The following is a 17,657-nucleotide window of genomic DNA, read 5'->3' on the forward strand; positions in this document are numbered from 1 at the left end:
GTGTTGAAAACATGCACTGTTACAATCAGGCTACAGGGTTGAAACCATGTTTGCAATATCACTACAGTGTATGGCACAAAAGGTGCTGCAGTTCATTAGTGGCACTTCCAGGCCCTTGGTTACATTTTGTATCATACACTAGAGACTTATAGGCAAGTTAAGTATACCAATTAGGAGGATGCCAAATGAACAATGTTTAAAGGGGGAGCACAGGCACTTTACTTCTAGTTATCAGAGTTAAAATGCATAGGGCTAGAAAGCCAGTAAAAATATACAGACCAGCAAATGATGAAAATTTTGAGGTGCCAGCACAGAAAAAGTAGATTTCCTACAGTAATTCTTCATTCAACATTCTTTTTAGCCCATGATCAAGGTAGATGGAGAAGATTTTCATAACTTGCTTCCGAAGCTCAGGCCATATTTCTTTAAGTAGAGGAGTTTAAAACATAGAAACATATTTATCAATATGTTTAAAGATCATGGCTACATTCCAGTTTATTTTCTATTTTTAATGTAAGACATTCAACGTGAATTGAGAATGGTGTATCTAGGATGGTTAATATAAAAAAAATATCCGTCTTATGTAAGTAAAGATACAGTTAAACAATTCAGGGACACATTTCATATGATCATATATCCTTACCTCCAGTCCAGCACCACTAGACCTATTTCCATTAAGGTTTTCATAGCACAAGATGGTGCTTTACAGTCCTTTGTTCAACTGCTATTTTTCCTCTAGCTGATGCACTCGAACTCAAACTATTATGCCTTGATGATAAGGTCTTCAGTTTTTTTTGCCTAGAGGGACACAGGCGTTCTTGGCCAAAAGTTAACGTTGTTCCAGGAAGTAACACCCATTAAAAGCAAACATTGTCAGTGTGACTTAAGATGTTGACCACATAAGAGACCACTTTATAGTGCAGTGAGATAATGGATCTTTAATAAACATTTAATCAAAATGTCTTACTGTAGTGTTCTAGTAGTTGTTCTAAACATAGTCAATAGAGAAAGTTCAGTGCCAGGTGCTGTATTTCCAGAGAAAAAGCGCCACATGTATCAATAATGGAAATAGCGATTACCTAATTGTGATTTTCTGTGAATTGCAATTAGGTAACTGCTATTCCTAATGTATGAAACTACATGAGTTATATTTAGCAGTGGGTCGCAAATCAACCTATCTCATGAATTTTAATGAGGTAGGTCACAATTTGTGACCCATTGGGAATGGCTAAATCGGGAGATGGTGGCCTGCTGGGGTCAGCAGACAACCATGTCTATGCCTACTTTTAAATAAAGCAATGTTTTTTTTAATGCAGCTGGTTTTCCTTTGAAGAAAATGGGTTGCGTTTAAAAAAGAAAAATGTAAAGTTTTTTTTCCTTTTTTAAGAGCTTCAGGACCTCTTCCTATTTGAGAATGGGTTGCCCCCCACTTGAAGTATTTTTTAAAATGCAATTGTTTTGCAACCTTATTTCGGTCACAAAACACTTCTACATACTGGTGTGATTCGGTATTAGGAAGGGGCACCCTCAACACTCCCCTTCCTAATCCCAAAACGGTATGTATTGGCAATCGAGGAGCAGATGTAGCCTTGCGGCTAGAGCAGTCAACCTCAAAACTGAGGAATTGGGTTCGAGTTTCGGCATCGATGCTCAACTTCCTGTGATTCTGGGCAAATCACTTAATATTCCTGTGCCTAACAAAAATGAATGTGTCCATCTGTAACGAAACTGGTGCTCATGTAAAGTGCTCTGATACTTGATATCTTCAGGTCTAGTTCATGCTATGTAAAACTATATCATTTTTTTTAAGACAATTAAAAAGAAAACAAAAACAAATCAAAATTGCGATTCAGTAACATGTTACCGAATCACAAATTGGAATTCATACATAACAAACTGCATTTTAAAATTCTCAAACAGGCCGATTCGGTGTGAGACTGGTAAAATGCATGATACGTGTGGCCCACGGACCGCATGTTTAGCCCTTTTACATGGGTCGAAATTGCTGGCCTGATTTCATTTTCATCACCTCCTTAGATGTGTGAATCTCAATTTCGTTTGGTTCATTGAGTGCTCCCTATGCGAGAAGCAATTACAGAGTGTTATATTTTTTCTGGCTGCAAGCCAAATCGAGGAGGTTTTAACCCAGAAGGAACACAAGCAATTTGCTTCATATGTTTTAGACAAAATTCTTTATTTGTTGCACAATTACAATGCAAATCTACTACTGTGAGCTAGAACTTTTTCTCTTCTTTAATGCAGTTGACATGATTTGACATTAATCTGGGTTTAAGTGAACAGAATGAAAGGATTTGTGAAATTGCAGATAGTCTGAACCATAAGGGATTGCTTGCTATATGTGAGGTTTATATGGTATTAGCAGTACAATCATTCGAGCAGTATGCAGAAAGAGTCTGCGTGTCATATTGCTCAAGACAGTAAGGATGGAAAAACGTTGAAAATTTACCTGTTGGTATACAGGCTGAAAGATAAAACAGCCATGCTCTACCTTCATGAAAGACTGCTAGCAAAAAATAGATATTTAATTTTCAATTATCTTGAAAGTTGGCCTGCTCCGGGGCATGCCTACATGCACAGTGAAGATAGCTGCCTTTCTGTGAGCTCCGTAACATCTCCTGTGCGGACGCTCATTTTGAGATGGTGGTCGGATGATTCTTGAGCATATTTAGACAGCGGAACAGAGGGGTATGGCTTGCCAACATTGTGAAGCAGTTTGGTGTGCAGGACTCATTTTAGGAAGCCACTTTCCACCTCTTGCTTTTTCCCTTACGGAGGCTTGACAATGGTGGCCAATAAAGAAAACTCTGTCACTGCGAGCAGCTCCTGCTAAAATTGCTGCTAATAACTTTTACAGCCTATCGCTGAGGTGCACGACTGCCGAATATTAATCAGCGGATACAGACAGTGAGTGCTAAGTGAGGTATTTTGCTCTGTGCCACATTTACCTTCACCAATATATATATTCAGTGCCAATGTCTTTCAAAATGGCGGTGCAGATGCTTTTCACCTCAGGATTAATTCCAGTTCTGGCCAAATCATTCGAATACCGCATTTATTGCTATCTGCCACGCTCTCACAGTGAATGATTTCAGCAATTTCATTTCAATAATTTCAGTGAATGATCACTTCCAGACGACCCTACTAAAAGACTCAGGTTTGGGATCACCGGCATGGTGGAACAAGCCCTTGCCCATGATTGGATCACCAAAAAAGAAGGAGAATTACTGAACAACAAGAAACCTAGAATACCATATTTTTACACGATCCCAAAGATACACAAATCATTACAAAACCCCCCAGGAAGACCCATTATCTGGGGTATTGGTTCCATACTCGAGCCACTCTCAAAATTTGCAGACGCCTTTTTACGTCCATTAATTCAATCTACCAACGCCTACCTCAAGAACACTAAGGCAATACTGTGTCTACTGAAGGATCTCAGTTTTGACCCTAATAAACACATTATGATAGGGCTAGATGTGGAAAGCTTGTATACCAGCTTGCCCCATAAAGAAACTTTGGACATCCTTGAAGAAACAATGTACAGTTCAAATTGGCCATACCACATCCCTCAACATGTGGTACTTGAATGCTGCAAGTGGGCACTCACAGAAAACTTTTTCAGTTTGAAGACTTCCTGTTCAGACAACAACATGGCACCAGCATGGACAGTACTTTTGCTCCAAGTGTGGCTGGACTGTACGTCCACCACTTAGAGACACAGATAATTCTATCACAGCAACACCAACATTGCCAAAAGATCTTGGAATGGAAAAGATATATTGATGATATTCTGGTCATTTGGTAGGGTGATGAGACTGAAGCAAATACTTTCATCAATTGGCTCAACACCCAAGACCCCTTCCTTAAATTTACACACGCAATGAGTAAGTCTGAACTAGTGTTCCTAGATCTTAACATTTTTGCTAAAGATGGGGTTCTAAAAACAGCAACCCATTTTAAAACTACTGCCAAAAATTGCCTCCTACTATATAACAGCTTTCATCCGCCCCACCTTAAAGAAAACCTCCCCTTCGGCCAGTTCCTGAAACTGAGGAGGAATTCTTCGGACACCGCAGATTACGATACACAAGCCAGAGAGCTTGTTGACCATCTCAAAGTACGTCAATACCCAACCAAAACCATTATGCGGGCAAGGGAAAGAGCAAGGTACAATCACGGGGACGCCCTGTTAGAAACCTATGAAAAGGAAGACACAGTAAAAGAAACCAAACCAATATGCATCACTACATTTAAAATCGCATCAGCCCAAGTCGCAAACTTTGTCAAGAAACATTGGCAAATAGTTAACAGTGGCAAACTGAACATACCCAGACCTATGTTTTCCCACAGGCGAGCCAAGAACCTTAGAGATTTACTGGTACACACCTGTCCTAAACCACATGACAAAGGCAACCAACAAGTCATCAGCACTCTACCCACCGGCTACCACCCGTGTGGCAACTGCAGTGTTTGCCACCTCACCAGCCACACAAAAAGAGTGGTTTTCAACATAGGCCAAACGTGGGTATTACGCAAATTCACAAATTGTAACACAGTGGGAGTTGTATACCTCATAACATGTGTTTGCAAATTACACTATGTGGGAATGACCACAAGAAAAATAAGCACAAGAATCTGCGAACATCGCAGTAATATTCGGTGCCACAGAGCAAGCACTAAGATGGCGGCCCATTTCAATGAAAAACAACATACCCCTAACAATTCACGATGGGTAATTCTGGAACACATGAAACAAGGAGATAACCTTGAACAAGCGCTGCTAGAAAAAGAACAAAGATGGGTGTTCAAATTGCACACAGATAGTGTAGGACTTACTGAGAATATACCTTGGGGCAGTTTATGAGATAACACATTATTTCCCCCGAAGAACATGTCTCAGAGCGATCTGCATGAAGCAATTGTTTAAATTTTGAAATTCTGTGGTCAAAATATTGTGGACTATAACAACATTACATCTCTTTAAACCCAGTATGGTCTATGATTCATCCGTATTTTTAGTTTGTTAATTGTTATTAACATTTTTCTTTTTCTGAAACAGTTGCCCAACTTTATCGAGTCGAGAACACAAGACTCCACCTACAGCCACCACACTAGGTGCATACTGTGTAACAGCCCAACCCAAAATGGCCGCCTTGATTCAGCAAAGGAAGAGTGGGTTTGATTCCCCTTTTCCCCCCTTCCCCCCTTGCAAATATTTGCTAAGATTTGTAATACAGCCCTAAAAGAATTTTCTAATTATACAACTGTCGGCGATACAATAATAATGTATACCAATCATGTACAGAATTATCGGGCGTCAGCTGAGCCAAAAACGGGTACCAGCCAGTGAGAACAATGGCGACCGCAATATGCAGTCACAAACAGGCTACACGCACTAGTGTTTCCAAACCACGTGGTGTGCCGGAAACGCAACCCGAAAATACTGAAAAATGGCCCTCAACTGAGGCACACTAAGATACGGTTGCACCTGGGACGAATAGGTTCAAATAGACGGTTGGCTGCCGAGCTAAGTAGGTGTACCTTACTCTTTGTAACAGATCTTTTTCCTTGGGGCGGTCACCGGACGCGAGACGCACCAGCGATCAACGGCTTGCACAAATAACTCTTTTTTTCACACATAATAACGTGCGAGTAAAGAATGCCGAAAACCAATCGCCTTGAGTTAAAACTTAGTGCATAATAAGCCATTGCACAGGTCAAACGCAATGGACATGCGGAACTAATGGATAAATATGGCCACTATTAGAAACAACATAGCATTCTATGTTCAATACCCTGCCCGCTACGAGCATAATCACAGCACTACCGCTTTTCTGAATTCAGTCGGAATATCTATTGCTGACAAAGCAAAATCGTATTCTGACCTCTGAACATATCATGACGCTGTTTTTTCGATATTAGAAAGACCAAGATTTCAGGGAGAGGGGTTTCAAGGAAGATTGCTCTCTGCATATAAAACCTTTTATACGACCACAAAAAAACGTAAAGAGTCAAACATTTTAATGCATCCTTAATGATTTCTAATTACAGTCTTGCATACTACTGTTTTCTGACTCCACATAGTCTACAGGCCACTCCACCCAGCTGGACCATGGGGCATATTACTGCTAATGACTAAGTACGTTTTCCCACTGTCTAAACCCAGACCAGGACAATGTTGTATGTTATGTCTGTCTTTTTGTAAGTGTGCAACCAAAACGAGCGCGTGCTCTATGTGTACATATAATTGTATATTTTTATTTTAAATCCTGTGAACAGGAACACTGTGCACAGACGTAGATAGAGCACCACTTACCGTTTTTGTTGTTCTTCTGTTTTTAGGGGCACCAGACTAAGCACCCAATGTTAGGTTTCACTCCATAGGCACGAGGATCAACCAATGTATTGTAACTTGGCCTGCCCACTTGGGCATGCACCATGTACTGATTTTCCTATCTATTTTTTTCCTTAAATACAGATACTACGGATACAACTCTAACCATATGTATACCTGATTGATACACACATTAGATGTGCCTATCCATTTAATTTTTAGCCTTATTCTAGGTCTACCACCGGAGTGGCATACATGGGACTGGCCCCCATGTTGTCCTGAAGAAAAGGTGTAGGGGACACCTTGAAACATGTCGACAAGATAGCTAGGATTTTGACCACATTATTGATCTAATTCCTATTGCGACCCCCTTTTTACTATACCAACTAGAGGCAAAAATAAATGTGTTGGCTTACTAGCTAGGTATTTTTAACTCACGCAAATCACCACGCCACCACCATACACGGCACCACACATAGTTTCTCCATAAAAGTGCTCCTATGTATCCTTCGCAAGTCGAAGCACTCCCCAAGCAGTAGATGCTTGGGAAGCCCCAATGTCATCTAAGGGCAACGTCTGGTGAGTGAGGGGACTAAAGAAAAGAATTTTCTCTTCCAAGGAAGGCATACCCAATTTGGGAAAACCTGCTAGTACTTTTTAGACAGGCTAGTTTCTCACAATCCATTGACTATGGATTATAGTGCTATACTTACAGTACTGGCCATATCATTTCAATACCACATTTCTTGCTATCTGCCAAGTTTTTCTCAGCGAATGATGTGTGGCGTGTAAGTGCCCCTTCATGTAAGTGCTCAATTTCATTTGTTGTTTCCAGCTCTATTTGCTTTAAACATCTTCTGGGCACCGTCTACACTCAAAGGTTTTGGGCCTGATATCACTATGGAAATGTATGTAAATGTATAGGCATTTATATAGCGCACTACTTACCCGGAGGTTCCCAAGGTGCTTCGACCGCAGCAAAACCCTTCCTGGCTTCCCCGAGAGATGGTTCCTTAGTGGGTATCTCCAGGGTGAGACCAGGCATCCCCGGCGGTCTGGTGGGGCCGTTAGTGAAGATGAGGCAAGCTAATGCCCAGAGTTGCCGAGTGTGATCGCTGATCAGAGTGGGCACCGAGGCGAGAGAATTATCGAGTCCGCTGACCCTGGTCCAGAAGCCTGCCGCGCCGGGATTCGAACCCTGGTCCCGGGCCGTCCTCTGCTCTCGGATCTCCATAACAGTCACAGTGCATGTACCAGTTCTAGTGTCTCATACACTTCATTTTTATTGCAACTTTGAGAGTATTTTAATGGTGACAACCTTACTCTCTTTTTTCACGGCTGTGTATATCTAAATGCAGATTTTGATTGATGTAATATTCTCCAGATTAATGAGGTGCCTCTACATGACACTGTTATCCTGCATATTGATCGCTGAATAATGTCATGATCCTTCCTTTGTGACTCTTTCATTAAGATAGCATACATTGATACTAATTTCAGCAAGCTACTTCACTTTTGTCCTCTGGAGTGTATCAAAATTGTGGAAGGGACATGTGGTAATGTAAAGGACAGTGACTCCAAGGGGAATCTGAAAAGTTCGAAGCACTCTCCACCTATCCCAGAATCACCGGTTAAAGGCAGTCCAGATTCTGCTTTGATATTAGAGGCTATTCTTCTTAAGCTCAACACAGTACTTGATATAGCTCAAAGCACAAAAACCAATACTCATTTATTTCAAGTGGAAGTGGCAAGGATCCGTAATAACGTTAAGGAACTACTGATATGTGTATCTAATGGTGAAACAAGAATAAGTAATGTGGAAGATTACACTAATAAACAAGCGAAACACATCCAGAACCTGGATAGCTTTATCTCATCTCTAAGGAGAGATCTAAAGGAGCAGGAAGATAGTAACCAAAGAAGCAATCTCCAGATTTTTGGGTTGCTGAAAAGGGCTGAGAATTCTGCTTTTTCGGTGATTGACTTCTTGATTTCCTGGATCCTAAGTGTTCTGCAACTCTCCTTCAAAAAGACTTTGAAATAGAACGAGCTCACAGAGTTACAACTTTTGAACCAAAAATATAATGACTTCAAAACCACTGATTTTTAAACCACTGTGACACACAAGGCACATTCTAGCACAAATGAGGAAGATTAAGACGATTCAATGGGAAGGTCATAGAATCTCTACTTTGAAGGACTATGCTAGAGACACCGTCATCCGTCGAAAGCGTTTGATTAATTTATGCAAGAGACTTGCTGACATGGAAATTCCATACTCTTTTTCAGGTCCCTCAAGATTCCGGAAAACCTTGAAAGGGCACTCACAGATTTTCTATGAACCTGCAGACCTTTCAGCTTTTCTAGATATTTACTCTGAATCTCAGATGGACTCAGTATCCTTACCTGGTACTTAACAATCCTAATTGCTAGAATAAAAATGTCCTGTTCTATATGGTTCCACGATATACATATCCTTTTGTCGTTTAACAACAACTTGTCCTTTCTTTGCATATGCTATTTATCGCAGGTTCCTATATAGCCCTCTCTAAATATTCTAGGTTCTAACTTTTTTGCCTTTTTCAGCAACTTCTCATGTACACATGCTTATTGTTACTCCTTTGATTCATTTTTAGACCTGCACATGTTAAGTTTAATCTTTTAATACATTGTTATGCAATATATGTGTTGGGGTTAAACTCCTTTAAGGATACACTTTTTGAGGTGCTTTTTATGTGTCAGTCGGAAGTGGAGGATTCATTATGTTTGGTCATTCACAAGCGCAAATACCTGTTAGTATTTTGTCTGTCAAGCTAATACATTTTCGGCGTGATTATTACTGGAATAGTGATGAAATAGTTTTAATATTTTAATACTTTGATGGTAATTTTTCAATATTGGCTTATTCATGTCCCTCTTTTGATACATTCCCCTAATGCAGGCAGGTACTGTGTGATTTAATCATTCTACAGTTCTTTCTTGGATAAAAGTTGTCTTCACTATAGACATTTTATATATACTTATTGCCAAAGAGTATCTCTGATATTTAAGCAAGATTGGCTGTTGATATATGTAACTACTTGCTCTGCTTCCACTGATATAGTTAGTATCAGCGCATTCTCTATTCGTACCTTAGATACCCGCTCTTAAATGCTATTTTAATTAAATTTTATGTGATTGTAATGATGCAACTTCAAATTTGTTACACATAGCTGCATAAAGCCTTGTCATATACCCAGTTTATGATTGTAGTATAGTATGAGACTTCACATGCTGTAATTGTGGGCGCAAGAATATAGACTGAGGTATATTAATTATAATTACCATGATTAATTGTCATCTTGTCATGTATGTGTCTTTCACATCAAATTGTTCTATTTAAGATTTGTTTGTTGTTTCATCATTACCACATGTCTGAGGTCGGCATGCTAACCTTTGACTGTGACACTTATGATGATTATTCTGTTCATTGTTTTCTCTGGTTTTTCTGATTTCCCTGAAACAGTTGTCTATGCGGTTATTGCAGCTGTTGCTGTTGTTCACCCACATTAGTTCTTTCATGCAATATGCCTCCTACAGACATCCCCTGGTGGGAAAAGCCTTTAGTGTTTCACCGGATATATCTGGAGAATGTTTGGGCCCTCGTGACTTTTTTTCTTATTTTTTTATCCCTTCCCTCCTCTCACACCTTACTAATGGGATATCTGCTTCATTATCTCGGCTCTTAATACATCCTATGGCTTACACTAACCCCTTACACAGATTTTTCTCATGTTCACAAAATATGTACAAGAATGTCTGGAATGAACGTTGTTTCTCCTAATGTTAAGGGTTTGAACCACCTGGTAATGAGAGCCAAGATTTTAGTATTGTTAGAGTTAATCTGGTGATTTAATTTACTCCAAGAGACCAAGGGCCATATGTATCAAGCCTTTTTTGATTCGCAAAGGCCGAAAATCGGCGAATTTCGGCCTTTGCGAATCGCAAAAGGCCTTTTTGCATGTTTTGGTATGTATGAAATATTTGCAAAATAAGGAATAGCAAAGATTTGCGATTCCTTATTTTCCCATAGCATTTAAGAAATCGCAAAATGCGAATTCGCAAATAAGGAAGATTAAGGAATCGCTAAAAAAAAGCTAATTTCTTCATACATACCATTTTGCGATTCCTAAATAGCGATTCCTTAAAAATCGCTATTTAGGAATCTCAAAAGGGTTTGTTGATACATATGGCCCCAAGACAGGCTTTTAAGAAGCCCTTCTTATGAGAAGAAATTGGGTGTTGGATGTAACTTAGTCTGAAGCTATTGGGAAGAATAACAGGGTTATTACTCTTATCTCTAAACAATATGGCCTGTCTATAGTCCCAGCAGAACATGACACCAACGGGAGATGGTTACTCACATGACTGACTAATGGGTCTGATGATTCATATGTCATGAATATATGTGCTTCAAATATGGATAACCCTAATTTCTGGTGTGCAGTAAACAAAAAACATGAAGATATTCCGCAAAACTCAAAAATAATTGTTGGAGGAGACTTTAATCTCTCTTTAGATCCCATTTTAGATAGGCACTCTGCTTTTAAATTCAGACCTCCCTTGGGAACGTAAACAACTACTTTTTTATGTGATCCTCACACCATCTTTTAGATGTCTGGATACTCCATTATCCTACAGGTAGTGAGTTCACATTCTTCTCTTCACCTCAGTGAAGTTTTTCTCGTATCCATTACCTTCTTGTAAAACACAACGAATGCTACAATTCACCCAATAGTTGTCTCTGACCATGCAGCAGTTTCATTATTCGTTCTTAGCCTTGCAGATACAAAAGGGTACCGTATTTGGCACCTAAATACAGAAATTTTAAAAGATGATTCTGAGGTCAAAGAACTCAATGACAAGATTGAGAATTTCTTTGAAGAAAATTATTTTTCTGTTGATTCCCAGATAGTATGGGGACGCATTCAAGTGTGCTGTAAGGGGTCACATCATTAAAAAAATGTCTGAATGCAGTGGGGACATTAGGAGAGATCTTCCATCCTTAGTGATGAAATCAAACACAATAAAGATCTCTACAGATATTCTAACAATACATCTCTTCTTCGAGATATTAAGAAATCACGTCAATTATTGTTATGAAATAGAACCGGTAAATTGCTAGTGTGTTCTCTCAAATAGCGTAATACCAATACTACACAAATCACCCACATTAGTGATGAAAATGGCTTGATAATGGTTCACATCCAAGAGATTCTTGAAGTCTTTAGAGAATTTTACGAGAAATTGTATACCCACAAAAGAATTGTACTAAATTATCTTGCCAGAAATTTCTCAGCTCTCTTCCGATATCTTCTATGTCGGATGAGGACAGAATCAATTTAGGTAAATCGATTTCAGTAGAGGACATTATTAAGGCGATGAAAGCTACTCGCTCTGGGATAGTTTCCAGCCGACTATCCCGTTGCCTTCGATAAGACATTTACTTCCTCGATCATTAAATATCTTAAAGGGGTTTTTGACCACTATGTCTTGTCGGGCAAGGTTTCGGGTACGGCCTCTGAAACCCCTATCGTAGTTATACAAAAGGAAAGTAAAGATCACTCAGATCCAAGGAACTTCCATCTAATCTCTTTATTGAATATGGAACCAAAAAGATTTGCAAAAATCCTAGCAAATAGATTGGAAAGTTACATTCCCAACCTTATCCATGATTCACAAATGGGCTTTGTTAAAGGTAGGCTTGCAAGAGATAATATTAGCACATTTTGTCACATTCTAGGCAAAGCAAAACTCTCTTCATTGCAGTTTGCGGCAATTGCCCTTGATGCCGAAAAGGCATTTGACAAGGTGCCTTGGCCTTTTTTACATTTGGTTCTAGAATAACACAACCTCAGCAACTCCTTTATCAATATGTCATGGCTCTTTATTCACAACCCAGGGCTAATATTAGAATTTATGTTCTGTCATCTTCCTACTTTGAACTCCATCAAGGAACGAGACAAGGGTGCCCACTTTGACCCTTACTCTTCCTTTTGTCCATCGACTCACTTTTCCGATTGCTTAACTCAGATCCTAAGATCAAAGGATTCCAATTTGGAACCCACAAACTTAAAATGGCTGCTTATGCAGACAATGCTCTAATTTTTCAGGAGATATTGACTCAGGGATCCCTTTTATAATTAATACTATTTGGCATTTTTCAGTAGTTTCTGGATACCCTTGAGAAAGCTTGGCTCCTCGACCAGACCACCGACAACATGACCACCCTCAAACATGCCACCCGCAAGCACCACCAGCTCATCCGCACCACCAAGAAGAAATCACAGAAGGAACGACTGGACAACAACGCCCAAGATAGCAAGGAACACTTCACCATCGTCAAGGAGTTCTCCAACCCCAGCACCGGCAACAACGACATCACTCCCTCACAAAATCTCTGCGACTCCCTGGCCACATTCTTCCACCGCAAGATTGCCGACATCCACAACAGTTTCAGCGCACCATCCACACACCCAACCGCTGAACCATCGCCCCCCACCGCCACCCTCCGCACCTGGACCACGGTGACCACCGAAGACACAGCCTGCACGATGAACACCATCCACTCCCGGTCTCCGACTGACCCCTGCCCCCACCACGTCTTCAACAAGGCCAACTCCACCATCGCACCCCAACTCCGAGACATCATCAACACCTCCTTCGACACCGCCACCTTCCCGGAGAGCTGGAAGCACGCCGAGCTCAGTGCCCTACTGAAGAAACCCACAGCGGACCCCACCGACCTCAAAAACTTCCGCCCCATCTCGCTCCTTCCTTTTCCTGCCAAAGTCATCGAGAAGATCATCAACAGACAGCTTGCCACCTTCCTCGAGACAAACGGATCCCTCGACCCCTCGCAGTCCGGTTTCAGAGCCAACCACAGCACCGAGACCGCCCTCATCACAGCCACCGACGACATCCGAGCCCTGCTCGACAACGGAGAAACAGCGGCACTTATCCTCCTGGACCTCTCCGCAGCGTTCAACACTGTCTGCCACCGCACCCTAATCCAGCGCCTCAGCAACATCGGCATACAAGAGAAGGCACTGGAGTGGATCGTCTCGTTCCTCGCCGGAAGAACACAGAGAGTCCGCCTCCCCCCGTTTCGATCCAAGGCCACCGAAGTCATCTGCGGCGTTCCGCAAGGTTCATCATCAGCTCCACCCTCTTCAACGTCTACATGAGACCTCTTGCCGCCATCGCACGCCAACACAACCTCAACATCATCTCCTACGCCGACGACACCCAGCTGATCCTCTCCCTCACCAGAGACCCCGACACCGCCAGAACCAGCCTACACGAAGGGATGAAAGACGTCGCCGAGTGGATGAAGGACAGCCGCCTGAAACTGAACTCAGACAAGACGGAAGTCCTCAACCTATCCAGCAGCTACGGTCCACTAGCCTCGCCCTCGCCGCCGTACCACGCATCCGAAGAGCAACCGTCGGAGGCAGATCCTTCTCCTACCTGGCGGCCAAGACATGGAACTCCCTCCCCATCCACCTTCGGCTGACCCAGGACCATCTCGCCTTCAGGAGACAACTCAAGACCTGGCTGTTCAAGCAGTAGCAGACCCCCTCCCCCAAGCGCCTTGAGACCCTTCCGGGTGAGTAGTGCCCTATACAAGTGTTATGATTGATTGATTGATATTTGACATGATGTTTTTTGGCCTACATTTGTCTCCTCATTTTTTAAACTTCTCTACTCTGGAATGATAATTAACATTTGAAGGGTTCAGTTTATTTGCTTGCTGTCATTATGTATTGTGACTATGTTATGTTATGTTATGTTATGTTATGTTATTGGTATTTATTGTGCTCACAGCTGCTCCAGCAAAGGAGCGTCCTGGCGCCTTAACAAGGTAGAACATAGCACAACAGAAAGCCGAAACAGAATAGGGACAGCCAAAAGGAGAGACTAAAACAAAAATGTTTTGATGGCTTTCCGAAAAAGCATGAGATCCTCCAGCAGACAAATTTCCACCGGGAGGGAGTTCCAGATGGTTGCAGCTTTGACACAGAAAGAGCGTCCACCGGCACAACAAAGCCTGAATCGAGGGACCACGGCGAGAGCCTGGCCCAAGGAACGCAGAGCGTGTGTTGGAACATAGAAAGACAGGAAGTTAGACAAAATCTGGGGGCCTATGCCCTTCAAAATTTTAAAAGTCAAACAAAGGACCTTAAAATGGATTCTCTTCCTCACTGATAACCAATGCAAGGAACGAAGAACATTGGACACAGGACAGAATCTGGGCAGGCCGACTATCGCTCTGGCAGCGGCATTTTGTACCCGCTATAGGCGGGTAATTTCTGCCTGATTGGCACCCACCAGGAGGGAGCTGGCGTAATCCAGGCGAGAAATAACTGTGGCCTGAATCCCCAGCTGCCTAGTTGGGGCATCAAAAAATTTAAGAACGGGTCTTAAACCCCGAAGAACGCCAAAACAGCAAGCTGCTGTTTTCTTGGTATGGCCAACAAAGGTGAGATCAGCATCAAGCCAGACTCCCAGGTTTCTTAGTTCCGAGACCGGAGTCGGAGTCGGTCCCAGTTCTGAGGGCCACCATCTGTCACCCCAGAGCTCCACTCTCTTGCCGACAATCATAATCTCTGTCTTGGTGGCATTAAGCTGGAGACAGTTCGCCGTCAACCAGCTGGCCACCGCCTTCAGTCCATTCTGAAACCTTGGGGCATCTTGTTCTGCATCCCCGCTGAGAGTAACCATCAGCTGAGTGTCATCGGCATATGAGACCAAAGTTAGGCCCCACTGCCTAGCGACCTCAGCCAGTGGTCTCACGTACAGATTGAATAACGTGGGGCTCAGCGAGGATCCCTGCGGAACCCCCATGGCCAGAGGCTGGAATTTGGACTTGAAGGGAGGGATAGCCACACAGAAGGAACGATTGTCGAGGAAGGAGCGGAACCATTGTAAAGCCTGTCTCCCAACGCCGATCTCCTCTAGCCGGTGCAACAGAATGCGGTGGGAAACAGTGTCAAAGGCGGCGCTGAGGTCTAATAATACCAGCGCCGCCGTCTGACCAGCATCCAACACTGCACGTAGGTGCTCTACCATAGCAATAAGGGCTGTTTCCGTGTTGTGCCCAGCACGAAAGCCGTTCTGCGTAGGGTCCAAGGCATTGGTCCGGGCAAGATGTTCTGACAAGGCCAGGTTGACGTGAGCCTCCGCAATCTTCGCCGGCCAGGGTAGCAATGAAATGGGGCGATAGCTTTCGGGTTTCGAGGGGTCCAACGAAGGCTTCCTAATGATTGGAGAAACCACCGCCTGCTTCCATTTAGTTGGAACCGTTCCTGAGTCCAGTGAAAGATTGACTAGGGAACACACTGCCGAGCGCCCCAAAAAGGACTGTTCTCTAAAAAGAGCGGGTCTTACTGGATCCGACGGAGAGCCAGATTTAATCTGCGAGGCAAGTTTATTAAACCCCTCCAAGAGTCGTGGGGGAAAAGAGTGCAAGGTAGAATAGCCTTGAACCCCATCTAGGACTCCCGAGACAGTCCCGGTACTGGGGAAGGCCCGGTAGATAGCCTGGACATTCTCCAAGAAAAAAGAAGCCAAGGACTCACAGTGGGAAATGGACCCCCCAGCCACAGAGGAAGTCCTTTTCGCCAAAAGATCTTTAACGGCCTTGAATATTGTCTTGGACGGGTTTGAGCTGTTGCGGAATTCCGAGGCATAGAATGCATGTTTAACTTCTTACATATACTTATCAATTTTGACACTTATGTATCGCAGTATACCTTGGTTGTATATCTTTTTCTTAAAATATAATAAAATATTTGAACACAAAAAGAAAGTTGGCCTTCTCTGTTGAACAGAAAGCAAGGTGTATTTTGACACCTAACCTCAACTCCTAAATATGCCACCACCTACACAGGACGTTATAAGATAATTAGGTGGTTGTTTATGACAAAGGGAGTGTGTGGACATTTTTTTAGTTTATAAAGCGCGATTGTGATCACTTTCTTCTTGCCCCTTATCATGATTTTTACTTCCATGCGTGTGCACATCACAGACTCTGAAGACAGGCACCTTGCTTGATTTCCGCTTACAGTATAGGTCATTGGTTCGGGTCTTGCTATGATTGCAGGTCTTTGGCTTCACAGACCTCTGCTAAGCTCGTTTTCTGGGTTGAGCATTGAGATAGTGAACTCCAGACTGTAGCACAACTGCTGGAGTATGAATATACTCACCATGTTATTATGTTATGCAGTCAATTATTGCGAACACAGTTTTGTACACTTCATTGTTTTACATATATATTTGACACCAGAAGTACTGCCAATATGGCCTCTAGGTGCCTGATATCTTGGATGAATTGCCATTGCCCAGTCCAATTAGTAAGTAATTGGTGTGAAGGAAGCTCCAGGATGTCAAAGGTAGGTAATGCTATCTAGTTTTGGCTTCAGGATGGTATTGGTATCTTAGAGTGTGGAGGGTTTGTGGTCTGTCTTTAACTCCTGTGCCTCAAAAACCCAGCACACCATGAAAGTCCCTCTAGGCTGAGTGTGCAACCTATAATGATGAAGGCAGGCTGGGGAACAGCACATTAAGGAAGTTTAGCATTCTGCCCTGATTCATATGAGGCACGTTAAGAACTCGGCATCCTCTCCTCTTCGGCTAAGAGCCTTGGGGTCATTATAACCCATGATCTATCAGAAAACACAGGTAGGCTCAGTGATCTCCTCCTGCTACTTCCAGCTACGCAAGATCAGAAAATTAAGTAGAGTACTCACTCAAGCAGCTCTAATACAAGTTGTGATATCCATGGTCCTCTCCGGCATTGACAACTCCAATGCAATTTTCCTTGGTCTCCCTTTCGATCTCTCAAAGCGCATGCAGATGGTTCAAAAATAGGCAGCTAGATTGATCCACCATCAACCTAGATGGTACCAGGCCTCCCCTCTCCTAAAGAAGTTGTATTGGCTTCCCATCCCTCAACACTGTGCCTTTAAAGTTGGTTGTCTACTGTTCAAATCTCTCCGCGGCCATGGTCCGGGTTTCAGCCTTATATCACGCTACTACCCATCACGCAACCTTCGCTCAGCCCATCTTCAACTCCTGACAATCCCCACCTTTAAGCTGAAGCGACTAGGGGGTTTGCTACTTTGGCCCCAAGATTCTGGAATTCCATTCCCTTGGAAATCAGGTCTAGCACTAATTTACTGAAATTCAGAAAACCTCTTAAAACTTGGCTTTATGCTCAGGTCTTCAAATAAACTGTGACCGACCCAGTAACAGCCCC

The 17,657-nt window shown here is 42.6% G+C and overlaps 1 protein-coding gene across 2 annotated transcripts in view; it reads left to right on the top strand.

Moving 5' to 3' along the window:
- NKAIN3 (sodium/potassium transporting ATPase interacting 3) overlaps positions 1–17,657 on the top strand; it is a 2,330,126-nt gene that overhangs the window by 1,746,150 nt on the left and 566,319 nt on the right. The window lies entirely within an intron of this gene.

The sequence above is a fragment of the Lissotriton vulgaris genome, chromosome 4_1, assembly GCF_964263255.1.
Source record: "Lissotriton vulgaris chromosome 4_1, aLisVul1.2, whole genome shotgun sequence".
Lineage (NCBI taxonomy): Eukaryota > Metazoa > Chordata > Amphibia > Caudata > Salamandridae > Lissotriton > Lissotriton vulgaris.